Source organism: Astatotilapia calliptera, chromosome 7 (assembly GCF_900246225.1).
Source record: "Astatotilapia calliptera chromosome 7, fAstCal1.2, whole genome shotgun sequence".
Taxonomy (NCBI): Eukaryota; Metazoa; Chordata; class Actinopteri; order Cichliformes; family Cichlidae; genus Astatotilapia; species Astatotilapia calliptera.
Window position 1 is genome coordinate 39,416,385 of NC_039308.1, and position 20,559 is coordinate 39,436,943.

General features: G+C 41.7%; 1 long non-coding RNA gene across 1 annotated transcript; it reads right to left on the bottom strand.

The window, feature by feature from the left end:
* Positions 1–1,306: 1,306 nt before the first annotated feature.
* Positions 1,307–1,828, bottom strand: LOC113025296 (uncharacterized). Its single transcript, XR_003272783.1, has 3 exons — positions 1,814–1,828; positions 1,553–1,738; positions 1,307–1,466 (listed from the first exon to the last, which is right to left on the bottom strand). It is a non-coding gene; the product is annotated as an uncharacterized LOC113025296 (long non-coding RNA).
* Between the last annotated feature and the right edge of the window lie 18,731 nt (positions 1,829–20,559).

Consider the following 20,559-nt stretch of genomic DNA (forward strand, 5'->3'; position numbering starts at 1 on the left):
GAGCGTTTCCACAGGTCCTTCCTGCCTGCAGCTGTCAGACTGTACAATCAAAACTGCTCCCAACAAACATAGATGTTTACATCAGCGCTGTAACTTGCACTATTTTATCAACCAATTCACACTATAACCAGGGTTTGCATCTTATCTGTATTTAATTTTATTTAACTTATTAACGGTACAGTACTCTGTTTTTGGCAACCATTGTCCTTGATGTCAATATGTAAAAATTGTGCATGTTTCTGTTCTGTCTTGTGTACTGTTTGTATATGTGTCTTTCTTGCTGCTGTTACACACGAATTTCCCCTTGTGGGACAATTAAAGGCTTCTTCTTCTTCTACTTCTTCTGAAACAATTTACAGGTCAGAGGGTTTTCCAGTTATCCCAAAGTAAAAAACAGTACCACTTTTTTTTATCACTCCTTTGTGTTATCAGCATGTACTCCCACTCTCTGAGTGGTTATTCAAGGGAAAGACTAGCATCTGCATTTACAAGAAGAAATAGCAAAATCAGCAGGCTGAGAGCCGAGGCAGCAAACAGGCACACGAGAAACCCACAAACAGACACACTAGGGTAACTGGCCTTATCCTGCTCATCAGTGTGAAGTAGAAGATGAGGTCAAAGGAGCGACAGACACACCGAACGGAGAGAGGACAGTGAAAGGATGTTTGAAAAAATTAAAGGTGAGGGAGGAAAGAAGAGGTTGATGGAGGGGGAGGAGAGGAAGGTGGAAATGGGAGTAGGTCCATATTAGTCATTCTGTCCATGTTAATTGGACTGCAATTATATGGCTTTTGGCCTTCTTAGTGCTTCTAAAGATAGAGCGGGGGGCCATCCATCACACTGTCTGTCTGGGCCTGCAGACGGCTGCTGTGATTGGCTGTGCAAAGAGAGTCTGAATAAACAGGCAAACATCAGCTCACTGGCACGTCCACAACTTCACAGAGACACAGAAACCTCCAACAACACCAACACCAAGGACTCAAAGGTTGAACCTGGACCTCGTGTAATTCTGACTGCATGACGGTTAAACAGAGGATGCTCCAGGGTCTGTTTGAGACCCCGGAGGGGGGGCCAGCGTGGCTGGGGAGGGTTAAACAGACCATAACAGAACACTGTTAACTTTATTTTATTCAGGCTTAAAATAACAGAAAAATACTGTTATTATTTTGATTTATTATGAGAGTTTATGTCACGGCCGAGGCCGCCTCAAAAGAGAAAGGACTCAAATGCTGGAAGCCGAACAGCACGTAAGTAGTTTTAGAGACAACGTTTATTTTGTCAATAAGTGTTCATAAACAGGAAACTGGAATGTGCGTTTAACAAGTGCAAAATGCCACAACTAAACCAAAGGGGTTTTAAGCAGCCTGGGCTAAGTAAGCAATCTGGTGTTGGTCAGTGGAAACAGGAGTTCCGGGGGTTGGGCTGGAGGGAGAGTCAAACTGGGTCCGGGGTTAGGGTCAGAGTCACTGTAAATAGAGTACAGACGTTCAGGTATGGTTCAGGAGGAATATGGGCAAACTGTTCGTTCTGAATTTTCCTTAGCACTGCGTACTTGCCGCGGGTGGTCTGTAGTGGCGTGGAGGGGTGGGTGGTCTGGGTGAGTGGTCCGAAATTCCTGGCGTTGAAGCAGGGAGGCAGGCAGGTGAGTCGGGTGAACAGCCAGTGGGACTGTCAGGTGGTCCAGCGTCCGGATTGGAGCTCATCGGCGGAGATTTGTGTCTGGCAACTTGGTGCGTGGCTGTGAGAGAAACACACAATGAGACAAGGCAGTTTACAAAGCGTGTGTGACCTCATAGTGGTGGCCTGCACTAACCAGGGTTAGCTGAGAATCTGGCGAAGAGAGGTTGAGTGCGCTGGCCTTATGAGTCCCCGGCTTAATTACCCACAGGTGTGAGCAATCAGCAGAACACTGAGGCCCCTCCCAGGGGTGGAGATGCCAACTCGGAGGGAGACAGGACACACCCGGACCATGACAGTTTATGTGAAACATGTTGCACATTTAATCTATAGTTCATGTCATAAAATGATATACCACCCATAAAAGGTCAAATACTGCAGTAAAAGCAGTACACAGGTATATAACTACACACATCTACTGTTCTACTGATGACATCAGCTGTACAGAAAACCATCAGATATTTAATAAATCTTTACTTTTAAAATGGTTTTCTAACTTAAGGAAGCTTTTTTTAAACAGCCAGAAGATGTTTTTGTAATTATTTCATACTGCTAATTACAGATCTCGTCGAGTATCAGATATGACTCCACATAAAATCACGTGTAATGATGTGACTGACTGAATACTGAATACTAGCTGTTGTGTGCTGGCAGCTTAAAAGGTGAAACATCTGTTCTTATAGATTTAGATCCAGTGTATTATATGTGGAAGCTGATGATCTTTAGTTTTCCTCCCACTGATTTTCCTATTTGATAAAAGTCATCACCTCCTCATCCAAAGAAAACTCCATGCACTCCCTCTGCTAACTCAGAGAGGCCACCCCGCACCACCACCCCAACACCACCGCATCACCACCACCCGCATTTCCATTTTTCTGAGTTTCTGCAGAACGGTTCCTGATTTAACTCCTACTGATATTTCTATATTAGAAAAAACTGAATAATGAAACAAAATATTTCTGAATGTCACTCTTATAAACTTTATTTTAAAACAGGTTTTTGTGAAATTATATTTAATGATATTCACTGAATTTTAATGATGCAAGCATTTAATTTTACAGGCATTTAACATTTATTGTTCAAAGTCATTAAATCTGTGAATATGTAAATAATAACTATTCATTTCTATTATTATCTTTCATTTAACCAGTTTTGGTCAATAATCCTACAAGTTACACAACCACTGTAAAATTACATCTTTGACATAATTTCAGATGTTATGTACTTACACAGGTATTAAAAAACTTCCATAGTTACACAACATATGTGTTAATTAACACACAGATCAGTGTGAATTTCACAATCCTTTTGCTATTTGTCACTTTCACTCAATGCATCAGATTTTAGAAATGCATTTTATTCCCTGTTACAGGTTTTTTATGTTCATTCACATTAGACGTATTCATTTACATTTTCGATGTACGGTTATGCTAACAGTAATCAGTGTACCTAATATTTCTAACACCACTGCACATGTGATTGAAGCTGCGCCTCAGCTGACCCCGATCTGTGGTTTTACTGCTTCATGGCCAAGTTGCTGTCATTCCCACTCACTTCCACTCTGTTTTAATTCCACTAACAGCTGACTGTAGAATATTTAGCAGAGGAAATTTCACGGCCGAACTTGTTGCACGGGTAACATCCTATCACAGTATCAATGCTGGAACTCACTGAGCTCCTGGAGAGGGAGCCATGTTGGTAGAAGCAGTCTACCTGTGGCTGTGGAAGTGATTGGAACACCTGAGGGTTGGCCGAGACCAAGTGGAGACGAGACCAAGACCGAGACCAAGTCAAGAGGAGACCAAGACCGAGACAAAAAAGTCTTTAAACTGCAGCCAGGTGCTGCTTCATTTATGGGTGTCGGGCATATTTATGTGTTTTTGCGATGCACTCGCACAGCCCTCCTCACCGCTGTCTCACTCACTTACTGAGAGGACAGACACACGCTCCACTTGACTGTTGTGTCTCTCACCCTCTCTGTTTTCCACATAATGATATTATCCTATATCCTCGCATGTGATTGGCCACAATATGGAGGGATTGGAGCATGGTTGAGCCACTGTGTGAGAGCTGAGCAGCGAAAGGAAATTAAGTGAGGAGCCGGCTCTCGCTCAATGGGAGTCGACTCTTCTGATTCACTACAAAGCACTCTCTAAGCACGGCTCTTAGAGCTGATGCTTTTGAAATGACTGAAAGATTTATTAGGCTGTGTTTTGAGTTTTGTTCAAAAAAGAATGACTTCATATAGGAAAAAATATATATATGACATATGCAGGACACTTTAAACTATTTTTTTTAATTAAGCAGCAAGGCAGAACAAAGTTGGGCTGTATCAAGACACGAGGACTAAACTCCAATTCAACCAGACCCAGAACTGATCCGGAATTAAAACAGGACTACAACAGTAACCAAGACAGAACCAGAATCAGAACTAGATGATAGTAGCACTAAAAATCATCATATACCTGCACTACACTTATTGTTTAATTCTACCAAAGTCCACTATTTAGATTCAGAAAAGTTTACATAATTATTTAGCCTTGTTGTGCAAACAAGCCTGCAAAACTTAATAAATGTAGAATTTGAAAAGTAACAAATGGTATCTAAAAAGAATCAGAATCAGAATCAGAATACTTTATTGATCCCTGGGGGAAATTATTTTTTGTTACAGTGCTCCATTTTAAACCAACATTAAGACAAGACAGACAATACACTAACTAAGAATAGTACAATATATACATATATATACATACATACATACATAAGCCACTCATAAATAAATAGTTGGAAAAGAAACATGTGTAGTTGTAGCAGCAAACAGTGTGTTAAGTGGATGCGTTGTACAGGGAGATGGCCACAGGCAGGAATGATTTCCTGTGTCGTTCAGTGGTGCTTTTCGGTAATCTCAGTCTCTCACTGAACGTGCTCCTGTGACTGACCAGCATGTCATGGAGTGGGTGGGAGGTGTTATCCAACATTGTCTTTATCTTGGACAGCATCCGCCTCTCCGACACCACCTTGAGGGAGTCCAGCTCCATCCCCACAACATTGCTGGCCTTACGGATTAGTTTATTAAGTCTGTTGGCATCTGCGACCCTCAGCCTGCTCCCCCAGCATGCAACAGCATAGAGGAACACTAGGTACTGGATTCATGTTCTCATGAGTTTTGACTAACATGTGTGTCTCACCTGCTCTTGTTCCCTCTCTCTCCCTCTTTGTGCTGACAATCATCAAATATACAGCTGAAACCAGATATTTACTCTTCAGATAAAAACACTTTTTTAATTGTAACATCAAATCAGACTAAATGTTTAATTTTGTTTTAGATTGATAAATATAAAAAACATATTTGTTAACTTTAAGAGTAAAGAGAGAAACTGTCTGTATTTCTTAATTGCAAATGGCACCAAATTGTATTCAAAAGTGAGCCACACTTATGGAGCTCCACAGTTCTTTTCCTGGTGTTTTGGTTGATATCTCTTGATTTTCCCATGTCACAGAAACAGGCTCTGTGTTTTGCCTTATATGCATCCACAGGTGTGCCACCAGTTTACTCACATGGACTCTACTGACCTATCAGAAGCTTCTTCAGCTCAGAATGGAATCGTCTGGAGTTTTCTTATTAATTAACAATAAACTTAGTGTATATGTACTCCTAAATTTGATGAAAGTGATAAAAAAATAAACAGCTCTGTCTCTCTTTATTCTGACATTTAACTAATTCAAAAGATATTTCAATATTTATTTATCTAAAACCAAACAAGTTTACTCTAAATTGATGTTTAACAGTAGAAAAATGTATTTTTCCATAAAGCCTATGTAAATATCTGGTTTAAACTGTGAATATACTGCTGTGTATTGAACTTCCTCTTGTTTTGCATAGAAATATACTGAACAACATACAAAGCACAATATATAAAATACTACCAGAGTTTTTTCTTTGAGAGAAGCTCCTTATGTCCATTCTTGTATATCAGTGCATTAATGAAACCGATTTATTTAGCCGTGGAGGGAAACAACTGAAAATATGAAATAAACACACATGTAAGCTAAGACTCTAAAAAACAGCATTGTTGTTGTTCAGTTTTTCATTTCGCCATTTGTTGATTCACTCGAAGAACAAGTAACGTAATATGGGTCAAGTGATCAGTTTGACATCAATCTTTCGTGATACACCGTCATATTTACATTATTTGTACAGTACGAATGATTTGCTTTGGTACCTGCTCGAACTTCAGTTCTCCTCTGTCTGCCTGGCTGTGCTTCTCCTACAGTAAACTCACAGGCAGCAGCTTCTCCCCCCTCGTTCACATGTGTAAGTGCTGAGCTCAGTCACCTAGTGTCTGAGCTCGGATCATACCAAATTGAGGGGGAATTTATGACTGTGCGCTATGTGCTTCGAATAATATGTGTAGTTTTTATTTTATACAGTTGTCAGTCAGGCATCTAACTATGAAACACTCCAAAAGACCCCATGCTTCTGAAAAAACGACGCGGGCTTAAGCCCAGTAAGCCACCCCCCCACCCCGCTCCGCCGATGTTTGACTCCAAATCTCCCAACCACTATGTCGATCTGAGAAAGCAAGACCGAGACAGCGAGACCAAGACGTGACCAAGACAAGACCAAAGTCCGTCGAGACCAAGATCACGTAAAAGTGGTCTCGAGACATCCAACTGTACTAACCAGCCACACATGCTCGCCATGGCAGCCCAGAAGGACCGACGGTCTGAGCCCAGCGTCTTCGTCTGTGCTGGTTAAACGCACAGCTAACAGAACAGCTGCTCTATAGACATGAACAAGGACCTGCTAACTCAGGTAAATTCCTCTGTTTCATCTGTTCTCCTAACGGTCATCCATTCAGGGTCCAGGTGTCCCCCACTCTCCTCAGTGGACAGATCGCCAGAGGTGGGTTATCTATGGCTCGCCCCTGGTGCTGCACACAAACACATCCATCAAGCACATGTCCAATCACAGCAAAATGTCCACAGCAGGTCGCTCTGTCATGAGTGGATCATTTAAACAGACAAACTCATGCTTATGACTCTTTAAACTCTCACAGCTGATCACTGATCACTAACACCTGGATCCGCTTACTGTCTTTAATAATAGGGGACCTCCTGTCTCACACAGAGCCATCTGTACGACCTGAACACTGCAGCAGGATGCCCTCTCCACTGCTGCCACGTCACTAAGGTGGTCCAAGCAGGGCTTTGTGGGGTTTTCTTAAATATTACAGCGTGTGCAACACGTCAATCAGCAACACCTTCCTACTCCACTCAAGCACTCAAAGCACTCCATACAGCATGTTTCAGGAAGTCATGACCAGAGATGGGCAGTAACGCGTTAAAACGTGTTACTGTAATCTGATTACTTTTTTCAAGTAACGAGTAAAGTAAGGGATTACTATTGCAAAAACGGTAATTAGATTACCGTTACTTTCCCATAAGCACGCTGCGTTACTGCGTTACTAAAACCGTCATTTTTTTGCGAGAATGTCTCATGACAGTGACGTAAACGAGTGCGACGTTCGTGGCAACAGCTGTGTGCAGATCAACAATGGATCATATATCGAGTGCGGGAGAGAGTATGAGCGTGCAGCGTTTAAAGCGTGGACGTACTGACCTTACTTTGAGTTTGATTCCATAAAAAGTGACAAAAACATTAGCGTCCGTTGTGCGTGGGAAGGAAACTTATTTTTACAGCGAAAAGAAAAAACCCTAAACTTCCAAGCAAGCACCGAGTGCGCTACGACGTAATGGGAAATTCACAGAGAAACTCGCGGATTCTTCCACTGACCGCTGTGGCACACCTGCACCAGGGTAAACCTCCGCCTACCCCACACCTGCTTTACAGGTGAAAATAGAGCAACAGGACCGCTAGTCTTTGATTTTATTTATGTTCTGCTGTGTTTTACTTGCATCTATTTGAAAGACTGAGTGTAAACACAAAAAATATTTTATTTTATGGGCTGGAATGTGCAGAAAATAGGTTTAAATGTTAAACTAATTTCTTCCAGTCAGAGAATGTTGCATATAATTAAATTTTTGCTTGATGCATAAAGTTAAAAGATTAAAACTAATAAAACAAGTTTTAAAAGGGGACCTTTCCATTTGATTACATTTTGTATGATGGATTATGCAGAAAAAGTAGAATTGGGCTGAAAGATCTATCACTTTATCACCTCTTCAGGTTGTAAATCGTGTTTTTAAAAAGTAACTAAGTAACTAAGTAACTAAGTAATTAATTGCTTTTGAAAATAAGTAATCAGTAAAGTAACAGGATTACTTTTTGGGGGAAGTAATCTGTAATTAGTTACTGATTACTTTTTTCAAGTAACTTGACCAACACTGGTCATGACTCCCTCACAGGAGGAAGTAACCTCACTGAAGCTCACCTGCTGATCCCGAAAAGCACAAAATCTTCATTGCGCTTTTACATTCTTGTGTTTTTAAATAGTCCCAAACTCTAACATACAGAATATTTCCTGGTTTTAAGAACTGTGTGTGTGTGTGTGTGTGTGTGTGTGTGTGTGTGTGTGTGTGTGTGTGTGTGTGTGTGTGTGTGTGTGTGTGTGTGTGTGTGTGTGTGTGTGTGTGTGTGTGTGTGTGTGTGTGTCTCCAATGCATCCATCAGAGTATGAATGTGTGAATAGAAACAGCATAGAAAAAAGTGCTGGTGTGAATGAGGTGCTTTGAGTGTTCAGAGTAGAATAGTGTTAGAACCAGTCCATTTACTACTTACAGGCCCACACAGGCATGCACTGATTCATCCAAACATGTTGCGCTCTCTGGAAGCTGCTGTTTGAAGCAACTGACACAAACGCTCGCAGCGTGCAGACACACGCCGGCGTAGAGGTTCGTCTGAGTGCGCGCACACCTTCACTCTTACGCCTGTTAGCCCTCTCAGAGCGAGCCGTGACCGGCTTTGACAGTGAGTGTTCTCCATTTATGTTTTATTCACAGTTTGGTCACCTGGAAAGCGACAGCCAGGAACAAACAAACACTTTAGGAGAGCTTTGCAGTAACCACAGGCTTCACGCCGCGCCGACTGACGTGTCATGCCGACCAAACATTCATCAGGGAAGTGCATCTATACACAACTGCTGCCACCATGCAGCATCAGTGACATGTGACAAAATGTGGCAACAATTAGGCTGTCTTATTAAAGGCAGAAACACAAAAGAGTTCAGGTCTTTAGTCTCAGGGGTTCGCCATCATTTATAAAGCGCCAAATCACAACAACAGTCAGTTTTATACTGTAAGATAAAGACCCTACAGTTATACAACAAAGAAAACCCCAACAATCACATGACCCCCTATGAGCAAGTGCTTTGGCAACTGTAGGAAGAAAAAACTGCCTTTTAAGAGGAAGAAACCATCTGCTGCAAACCATTTCACAAAAACAGAGGGAGCATGTTACAGCATTACATCATGTTACACACCTGGACTCACCTGAAACTTTCATCAGCCAGTCACATGATGACTGGTTGACTGGTGATGTCACAAAGCCCCTGTTTTATGTACAGCCCATGACCTAAACATGTCCTCCTCTCCCCACATGTTAATTGGCATTTCTTTATTTCCTTGGTTCCTTTACTTGTCTGCACTCTATTTGTTTCCTCTCCTCGTGTCCTTTTCTAGCTTCCTTATCTCTTCTTTTTTCTCCCTCTGGTTTCCTTTTCTCGTTTGCTCTCTTTGTTTGCTCTGCTCCTTCCATGTAAAGGAGACATGCAGACAAATAAGTGACATGACAGAGGCTCTTTCCATCTTTTATATACAGTGTGTGTCTTCCTGAGGACATGATCATAAATGAATGGATAAATTAATTAATGAAATGTCAGAGCAGTTTTTACTGATGATTTTTCCTTCAACCTGAAACGCATGCTTTTAGTTTCTGTTTTCAATGAGCTGTGAAACTGCAGGCTGACCCCACAGTGCCCCCTGCTGGCACCGTGGGTGGGGTCTCTTCAGGCAGCATGAAGCCCGTGTGAGGTGATAGTGACTGGACGTGGTTATGGCAGCAGTGATGCAAGCGTGCGACTCCTCAGAGTGAGCTCTGATGGTTGGCGAGCGTTCGTGCAGCATGTGAGGCTCACAGACTGAGAAGTGGAGAAGTAACAGGGAGCTCGGCGCCTCCATCATCTCCACTCCCCTCTGGCGGTCCTCCTGTGAGCCTCCAGTAGAAAAGGGCTGTTTGTTGTGACAGCCTCTGAAATTCGTTTGTACTTCCTGTCACACTCTGCTGCCGCCTTCACCTCATCAATTTCTTGAAGCATCTGCACGTGACAGGAAGTCCAAGTGCACAAACAGCGGACCAGGTCCTTGGGGACGAGCTGTAAAAGAGACCTCGTTAGCAGAACAAACCTACAGGATGGAGGCGAGCGAGGAGCAGAGGGAGGCCGGCATCGCGTCCAGGACCCCTTGATGAATGACTCTCGCCTCATTTCTTCCTTTCCTATTCTTGCTTCCTATCCTCTCTAAACTTTCTCTCATCTCCTTCATTTACCTCTACTTTTCTTTCCTTTCCTTGTCTTCTTTCCTCTTCTAGTTTCTTTTTCTTTCCTTTACGTGTTTAACTCTTTACTCTTTTGTTCCTCTCCTCCTTTCCTATCTGTCACGGCTGCCGGCGTGAGCCGTGTGGTGTAGGAGGAAAAGGACCCAAAATGCAGGCAGTTGACTGGTGATGAGAATGAAGTTTTATTTGCAGAAGTGGAGCGACTGAACAGGTAGTGAGACAAGACGAATGACTGAAAAAACCTAGACTGGGAAAACTAAATAACAAACCTAAGCATGAAACGGGGAGCGGAGACTGCAGAGAAACGTAGTTACACCGAGAAACACAGACGATCCGACGATGAACAGAAGCCAACACACACTATAAATACACACTAGGTAATGAGGAGATGACATGCAGGGGTGGACACAGCTGACACTAATGGACATGATGAGAGGCAGACCTACAAAGTAAAACCGGAAACACCCAGACTGTTTTGCAACAAAAACACAGGGACCTGAACGGAGCACAGAGGGGAGACACAGGTAGGGATAATAAACACGACAACCAACCCAAAGAATTAATACAGAATCAGAATAAACACCAAACACAAGATGAACCCAAAAAGAAACACAAAACGCTGGGTCAACGACCCAGGATCACGACACTATCCTTGTATCTTTCTTCTCCTTATGTCCTAGCCTGGTTTCCTTTGCTTAAATCATTCCCACCTGTGGACATCTCTGTACACCTCCTCCATCTATAGCACAGTACACAGTGCAACAGTTACACCATTTACACACCCACTGTGGAGAAAATAACAAAGTTTACTGAAATATATTTAATCTCTGAAATATTCTGTATATTTGTAATTGAGCTGTTTCTATATATTAGAATTGTTTCTTATATTTTGTAAACTTTGTAATATTATGTATTATTTTATTCAGTTCAGTCTGTTACTGTTCTTATTGTCGAAGCGACTCCAACCACATAATTAATATAGTATTCTGATTCTGATGTTTTCCCCATCCTTGCGTCCTGTTCGCTCAGTTCCTCTCCTCCATTCCCCTCCTTGTTCCCTTGCCTCATCTCCTTTTGTTGATTTCTTTCTTCTCCTTGTCTGTGAAGGTTCTCAGTCAACCAGGTCATTTCAAGTTACTTGAAAAAAAGTCCAGACGCTTTTCTTTGCAAGCTCCTTTGACTTTCTTCTCCTTGTTTCCCATCTTCAGATTCAGAGGAATGCTCAGTTATCAGCTGTGTACACGGCAGAAAGACTTTCACTTTCAATTTTGTTTAAAATCACATCGCTGCATACTGTCCACCTAACAATCAAAGAGGCCCCGCCTCTAAGGTCTCAAACTTTAGTCCAGTTTAAACAGGTGACTTATAAAAACATTGTCCCCCTAAAGGTGTTATAAAGGAGGACATCTACAAATTATCCATAAAGACCAAACAGTTTTTGTATCAGGCTGGAAACATTTTTATTTCTGATTTTAACATGGGAGTCTATGGGGACTGACTCATTGCTGCCTCTGCTGGACGTCAGAGGAACTGCCTCGTTGAAGGACACCCACCATCTCTGGCTGGGGATTTAGGTTTTTTTTTAAAGCCAGTTGATAATGGACATGTATAAATTGCTTCACAGCAGACCCTCTGGTATAATCTCAGTTTCTCTTTCTCTTCTTGTCCCCTCTTTCTTCCTCTGATAGTTTGCTTCCATTTCCTGTTTCCTGTCCTTGTTTTCTGTCCTTGCTCCCGGCCCTCAGCGGGTCTCCTTTATATTCCACACATCACCTGCTCACAGAGCTCTTTGACAGCTTCTGACAATCCTGCTCATAGAAATGCTGCACTTGGTCCCTTGTGGTTCACGCTAAGGCCAAGCATCACCCACATTCCCCTGCTGGATCTCTCTCTCACAGACACACAGGAAATGCAAAAATCCTACAGACCTGTGGGGAAAGACAGTGAGATCACTCCGTGAATAGAGAATAAGGAAATTTGAGCAGGATGGAGAATTTAGGCTTCATTTCGACCTTCCCACTGTTATTACAGACAGTGAAATATCTACAGACCCACAGCTCTACTTTTTCTGCCTCACTGATATTCTTTTAAACAGCTGAGCAGATGCACTGGCATATCTCAGGGTCCTTTCAAAAAACCCTTAATGTAAGCTTAGTAAATGCAGTGTTGCAGGTTAGTAAATGCAGTGAGTGTGTATGTTTTTCTGTTGCTGCATGCAGATAGGTGACAAATGACCAAACCATACAGAGTAACAGAGGAAGGAGAAAGTAAACTGGCACTGATGCACAAGCACCTGCGGTTCCTCTTACAACCACCAGGGGCTCCAGCATTGAGTCGGTCCCCGATAGAGTCACATGTTAAATGTCCAACTTTACAGCAGAAATAAACATAAAAAAAATTTTAAAAAACCTTTAGAGTTTTGTTCAGTTCCCTTAGTGCCTTCAGCATCTTCTATCCATTAGTTTTCATAAATGATGTTTTCACAGCATGCAGACGACATAAATTATTACTGCGTCTGTCACAGGACTTCAGAAATAATTCAGCTTCTGAGACCAGCAGTGGGAACAGTGGAGTGATACTGATGATAGCTGTCAGTTTGGATGTATGTGCAGCTGTAATCTATCAGTGAGGAAAAACAGAAACGCCTCACAGTGTGCCAGAACATCATCAGGACTGATTCAGGTGTCTCTGAAAGGATAGGCTGGCTGTGCTCTTTGCTTCATATTAAGGTTGAATCTGGAGGTTGGACCTGACACATATCAAAGGTCAGTGCTTCCTATATATGAAGACAACATGGCAGTACCAAACAAATGCAGTTTCATCCTCAGTTTTCCTCTGTGACCCGGAGCTGAATACTTATTAGAATAGACCCATGCTAGCCCAGCGAACATCTGGATGGGCTGGTGTTTTTTTGTCAACGTGTAGCCATCTCCAGAAATCAACACACTCGGCTAACAAGTGAAATCTTCCAGGTTTGATCCTGGGAGGAGACACACACGACTTAGGTTGGTTGCCCCTGTGACCACATTTTTGACACCAGGAACATGAAAAACACATTGTTGTACAGAACAAGTATTTTCATAGGAGTTACGGTCTTGGATTTAGTCAGCAGTTTTTAAACGGGTGCACTGAGGCAAATTGGCGCATTTGTCAAATCTCAGCAATTGGAGTCAGTTGATGACTTTTAGAATCATCTTTTGTGACAGGATGATTAGAACTGAAACTTTACATGTCTAGTGGATTCTCCCACATTTCAACTCATCTAGCCTAATTTCATGTCCCTATTTTTAATCTGTATAGTTTATCTCCCCACTATCACACAGTTAGTCTCAAAAAAAAAAAAAATCAAACAGTTAAAGATTAAAAACTATTTTACCTGCTCATTTGATGCCAGTTCCCCTCTTTCTCTTTATGCCACTTACTCACTGATACTGTAGCACACACACAAACACTCACACACACAGCAAATATTCAGATTTTTCATTTGAGATTCTTGAGTTTAGATATTTAAAATACTTAATTCCACTCTTCAAGTGATATAAAGAATATGAGCTTTCAATATCCATTCAGATTTTTTTGCTGATTCTAAATTTTCTTTTGTCATTAGTCAATTTTTTCTAATGTATATTTAAAGATGTTCAGCTACTATCCAACTTTGAAATTTCTTCTGCTGTGTGAACTTTAACTTTCAACAGTTCTTCACTTTGTCTTTCAGGTGAATGATTCGGCGTATTTAATATACACACCAGTGTACAAAATTAAACAATTATAAAAATTCAACTCAAACCATTCAGCTGTTAGCATTCACATTACATTTTCTTCAGGAAATGTATTCTCTAGTTTCATACAGGGAGTGCAGAATTATTAGGCAAGTTGTATTTTTGAGGAATAATTTTATTACTGAACAACAACCATGTTCTCAATGAACCCAAAAAACTCATTAATATCAAAGCTGAATGTTTTTGGAAGTAGTTTTTAGTTTGTTTTTAGTTTTAGCTATTTTAGGGGGATATCTGTGTGTGCAGGTGACTATTACTGTGCATAATTATTAGGAAACTTAACAAAAAACAAATATATACCCATTTCAATTATTTATTTTTACCAGTGACACCAATATAACATCTCCACATTCACAAATATACATTTCTGACATTCAAAAACAAAACAAAAACAAATCAGCGACCAATATAGCCACCTTTCTTTGCAAGGACACTCAAAAGCCTGCCATCCATGGATTCTGTCAGTGTTTTGATCTGTTCACCATCAACATTGCGTGCAGCAGCAACCACAGCCTCCCAGACACTGTTCAGAGAGGTGTACTGTTTTCCCTCCTTGTAAATCTCACATTTGATGATGGACCACAGGTTCCCAATGGGGTTCAGATCAGGTGAACAAGGTGGCCATGTCATTAGTTTTTCTTCTTTTATACCCTTTCTTGCCAGCCACGCTGTGGAGTACTTGGACGCGTGTGATGGAGCATTGTCCTGCATGGAAATCATGTTTTTCTTGAAGGATGCAGACTTCTTCCTGTACCACTGCTTGAAGACGGTGTCTTCCAGAAACTGGCAGTAGGACTGGGAGTTGAGCTTGACTCCATCCTCGACCTGAAAAGGCCCCACAAGCTCATCTTTGATGATACCAGCCCAAACCAGTACTCCACCTCCACCTTGCTGGTGTCTGAGTCGGACTGGAGCTCTCTGCCCTTTACCAATCCAGCCACGGGCCCATCCATCTGGCCCATCAAGACTCACTCTCATTTCATCAGTCCATAAAACCTTAGAAAAACCAGTCTTGAGATATTTCTTGGCCCAGTCTTGACGTTTCAGCTTGTGTATCTTGTTCAGTGGTGGTCGTCTTTCAGCCTTTCTTACCTTGGCCATGTCTCTGAGTATTGCACACCTTGTGCTTTTGGGCACTCCAGTGATGTTGCAGCTCTGAAATATGGCCAAACTGGTGGCAAGTGGCATCTTGGCAGCTGCACGCTTGACTTTTCTCAGTTCATGGGCAGTTATTTGGCGCCTTGGTTTTTCCACACGCTTCTTGCGACCCTGTTGACTATTTTGAATGAAACGCTTGATTGTTCGATGATCACGCTTCAGAAGCTTTGCAATTTTGAGACTGCTGCATCCCCCTGCAAGATATCTCACTATTTTTGACTTTTCTGAGCCTGTCAAGTCCTTCTTTTGACCCATTTTGCCAAAGGAAAGGACGTTGCCTAATAATTATGCACACCTGATATAGGGTGTTGATGTCATTAGACCACACCCCTTCTCATTACAGAGATGCACATCACCTAATATGCTTAATTGGTAGTAGGCTTTCGAGCCTATACAGCTTGGAGTAAGACAACATGCATGAAGAGGATGATGTGGACAAAATACTCATTTGCCTAATAATTCTGCACTCCCTGTAGTATAATCTTCACATGCTTTATCCAAAGCACATTATCTGTTGATTCCCTCGCTAATTATATTCACAGTATTCCCTCTGCGTCTTTAGGGATTCGCTAGCTTAGGTTAGCTTAGCTCATAGTTAACTCACTAGCAGCATGGCCTCTTCACCTGTCCCTCTTGCACTTTCCTGCTCATTGTGACAGGTGTTAAGTTAACCCTCTGCCTCCTTTAGCAGCAATGGTGCTTGTAATAAATTTAGCCTATTTGCAGCTCTGGAGGCTGGGATAACTGAATTGGAGAGTCTGCTTCACACCTTCGAAAAACCCGTAGCTAACCATACCCCTGTACATCCCAGTACATTACCAACCCATTCATCTGTCTCCAAGTGTTTTTCACCACTTTCACCACATCCGCAGGGTATCAAACTCCATAGTCAATTGTCTTCCAGGAGCCAGAGCAGGCAAAATTGAGGGAAATTTAAAACTTTGGAAAATTGTAAAAATTGATCAACAAACAAATGTGCTCTGCCTTATTGAAACAAGGTTACAGCAGCAACACGATACTGATTCGTTTAAACTACTGTCAGAATCCTCAAAGCACAGGCAGAGGAGCGGGTGTGGCAGCAATCTTCCACTCCAGTTTATTAATCAACCAGAGACCAAGACAGACTTTTAATTCATTTGAAAGCCTGATGCTTAGCCTTGTCCACCCTAGCTGGAAATTTTAAAAAACAGTCTTATTTGTTATCATCTATCAGTCAGCTGGGCCTTACACAGAGTTTCTGTCTGATTTCTCAGACCTTTTATATGATTTAGTGCTCAACTCTGATGAAATAATTATTATGGGTGATTTTAACATCCATGTAGATGCTAAAAATGACAGCCTCAACACGGCATTTAATCTGTTATTAGACTCAATTGGCTTCTCTCAAAATGTAAAGAACCCACCCACCACTTTAATCTAGATCTTGCTTTAACATATGACATAGAAACTGAACATGTAACAGCGTTTCCTGAAAACTCTCTCTTGTCTGATTATTTCCTAATAACATTTAAATTTACAATAATGGATTCCGCAGCAGTGGGGAGTAGATTTCATCACAGTAGATGTCTTCCTGAAAGTGCTGCTCGTTATTGTTTGTTACAGGCCCGTGTCCTCGGGTACCAAATGCAAACGAGAGTTCGTTAGCTGAACAAACTGACAGGAAAGAGGCGAGTGAGGAGCAGAGGGAGGCGGGTCGAGCAGTGTAATATCAAAGATCCCTCAATGAATCAGGACAAGCTCTCTCTTCTCCTGTCCTGATTTTATTCCTATCTTCTTTCTCCTTCACCTTATTTCCTTTTCTTTTCTCCTTTCCTATATTTGACTTCTTTCCCCTCCTCATTTGTTACCCTGATTTCTTTTGCTTATTCCTTTTCTATCCTGGCTTCCTTTGTACTACTACCACCATTTCTTTTTTCTTTCCAGTACTTCTTTCTATTCTCATGTTTTTCCTCTGTTCCTCGCCTTGTTTCTTTTCCTTATTTCTTGAAGGCTACTTGTTTGCTTTCCTAGGTTCCAGTGCTCCATTCCTATCCTTGTTCACTCATCTCATGTACTCATTTCATTTTTTGTTCTTTCCTCTCTTTGTTTCCTGTCTTCTTATTCATATTCTCATTTATTAGCTGTATGTCAGCACAGATAGATTTATAGTCCCAAATCACCTGAATGCACTTTATACTGTAAGAAGCTGTCATGTAGCTGTTTGCAACCATGCTCTAACCCAGGGGTAGGCAACTCCAGGCCTCGAGTGCCGGTGTCCTGGAGGTTTTAGATGCGTCCAAACAAATCAGCTCTGTAGTTAAGGGATCTTTTTATCATTTACGGATTTTAGCCAAAGTCAAGTCTTACCTTTGCAGGAACGATCTAGAAAGAGTGGTCCATGCTTTTATTACTTCACGGCTGGACTACTGTAATTCCCTCTATGCTGGCCTAGATCGTTCCTGTCTACATCGCCTTCAACTGGTGCAGAACGCTGCCGCTTGCCTGTTGACCGGTTCAAAAAAAAGAGACCACATCACTCCGGTTCTCTGCTCTCTCCACTGGCTCCCAGTTGCTTTTAGGATTGATTTTAAAATCTTACTGCTGGCTTTTAAGGTTTTAAATGGCACTGCACCTTCTTACCTGTCAGAACTCCTTAGTACTTATCGCCCCAGGAGATCTTTGAGGTCAGCCGATCTGATGCTTTTAGATGTTCCCAGGTATAAATTAAAGACAAAGGGAGAGAGGGCGTTTGCTGTGGCTGCACCCAGACTGTGGAACAGTTTACCTCCTCACGTCAGATTCTCCAAAAGCCTAGAAACTTTTAAAACTGCTCTTAAAACTCACCTCTTTTCATTGGCTTTTAGAAAGGTTTAATTTATTTGTTTATTTATTTTTTATTTGATCCGCGAGGTGTTTTACGAAATTGTGTTCTATTGTATTTTTATCTGTATTTACTGTACAGCACTTTGGTCAGCCTTGGTTGTTTTTAAATGTGCTCTATAAATAAACTTGACTTGACTTGACTTGACTTGATCCATCACAGCTGATTTAAAGGGCTAAATGACTCCTCAGCATTCCTTGAAGTTCTCCAGCAGAGGCCTGGTAATGAACTAATCATTTGATTCAGGTGTGTTAACCCAGGGTGCGATCTAAAACCTGCAGGACACCGGCACTCGAGGCCTGGAGTTGCCTACCCCTACTCTAACCACATTAGAAAGAAACACGTATGTAATTCATCCATTAAATAATAAACACCTGATTGATATTTCTCGCACTGTAAGAGACAGTCTAACTGGACCTGGATTCTACATGAAAACATCAACATCTACACTTCGACCAGATATGAAAGAATCGTAACTGTGCAACAGACGTCAGTTTGTTCATGTAAAAGTTCCACTGGGGTCAGTGCTAGGACCAATTCTGCTTCTCTTTGGCAGTTCATTAGAAGACATAGCATACACTTTCACTGCTATGCAGATGACACACAAATTTCTCTATCTATGAGGCCAGATAGCACACACCAATCAGTTAAAGTGCAGGAATTTCTCAAAGGCACAAAGACCTGGATGGCCTCTAATTTTCTGCTTCTAAATTCAGATAAAACTGAGGTTATTGTACTCGGCCCTGGAAATCTTAGAAATATGGTATCTAACCAGATTCTTACTCTGGATGGCATTACCAGTAACAATGTAAGGAATCTTGGAGTCATTTCTGTCCTTCAATGAACATATTAAAAAATATATAGGACTGCATTCTTCCATTTGACACTGAATCCTCCTTAAGCTAAGATGCAATAAGCTAAGGTCGCTCCTAAACTCTAAATTATTGACAGCTGTGGGAAAAGCCAAATTTCCTGATCGATTTTCACCCTCACCTCCTTTTTATCCTGTGAAAAGGACAAAAGAACAGAAATAAAGAAGTGACTGTCAAGCTTTTAACCAACATCATAACAAGTCACAGAAGATTAAAGTTTGGGAACAGCTGCTCCTGATATGAAGCTGCCAGTAAACACTAAAAGTACTTCTTATTCTAAATGAGCCATTCCAGTCGCATTAATCTCAGTTAAGATAGTCTGTAGCAGCACATCATGATGAGTTATTTAAACTCATCAAATATGCCGTAAACCATAAATGCTCTGCAGCATTTTCCTCTGAAATCAAGTGATGGAGCAGAAAAGTAGTCTGAAATGTTTTTTTTGTTCTGTTCTGTAATCTCAGACCGATATCTGATGTGAAGTGCTGTTTTTAAAATCCCGACACTTCACCGTGAGGGGGGATTCCTCTGAAGTGCCTGGCCTTGAGTGCAGGTTAATAACTTACACACACTCCCACTTCAGATCATCAGCCTAATGCATAGTGAAGAAAAACACGGCATTCTGGTTAAACGTATGGACTCTGACAGGAGGTGCGGTAGGATTTGTTCCCATGGAAACGCTCTGAAAGCTTCGTGACAACTACTGACGTCATCTGAGCTGTTTCTACTCTTTGAGGTGTCCCTTTTTTTTATTCTTTAATCTTCATTGGGTTCAAATCCCATTTATCCAAGCTGAACAGCAACAGGGTTGCAGCAGAGTGGAAGCAGTGGAGCACTGCAGCAACCTGCAGGTCTGAAAACAGTTTGCATTATTAAGGGTGTGGCCTCTCAGACTGATAGGTGGATGATGACACAGATGGTTGCAGCTGCTAGTTTCACCTGAACTGGGCCTCTGGACCATGTTTGTCCTGTTGGAGCCTTTTGGAGCATTTTTAATGACTTCATGTGACCAATAACATGGCTGCTACGAGGTTACTGTACTAACAGACTGTTGAAAATGCTAATGCTGAAGCTTCAGACTGCGACATCAGTGAAACTCATGGTGGCAGGTCTGTGATTATCATACTTTTCATGTTTCAAGTCTGGCAGAAATTCTGCAGCGGTCGAGTTCTTCAGGCTCTTTATTCTCTGCAGTGAGCACTTTTCACATTTCACAGATGTGGCGAGCTTTTAACTTGTGAAACAATTACCAACTCTTATAAGATTGTTGGAATAATAAAAAATACCTGCTCTTTCCTGTTACATCCTTAAACTGACAGAGGAGTGAAGGAGTGACAGACAGATGCCATACACTGATTGGACCACATTATGCTGCTATTACTGCAGCTCAACAATCATGAGCAGAAGATCAGCCAGTAAACTCTGTTTACTACTCTCTGTGTGTGTGTGTGTGTGTGTGTGTGTGTGTGTGTGTGTGTGTGTGTGAGAGAGAGAGAGAGAGAGAGAGAGAGAGAGAGAGAGCATGCACAGGTATTTTCATTTCACATCGTTATTTCAATTATACGTGTGTGTGTGTGGTGGGGAATACACAGTGACAGCTCATGAATAATTCCCCCCCCCCCCCCCCCCGTGCAGGAAGCCTGTGTTTATCTACCCTTTAGACTGCTTATTGACACAAACACACACACACACACACAG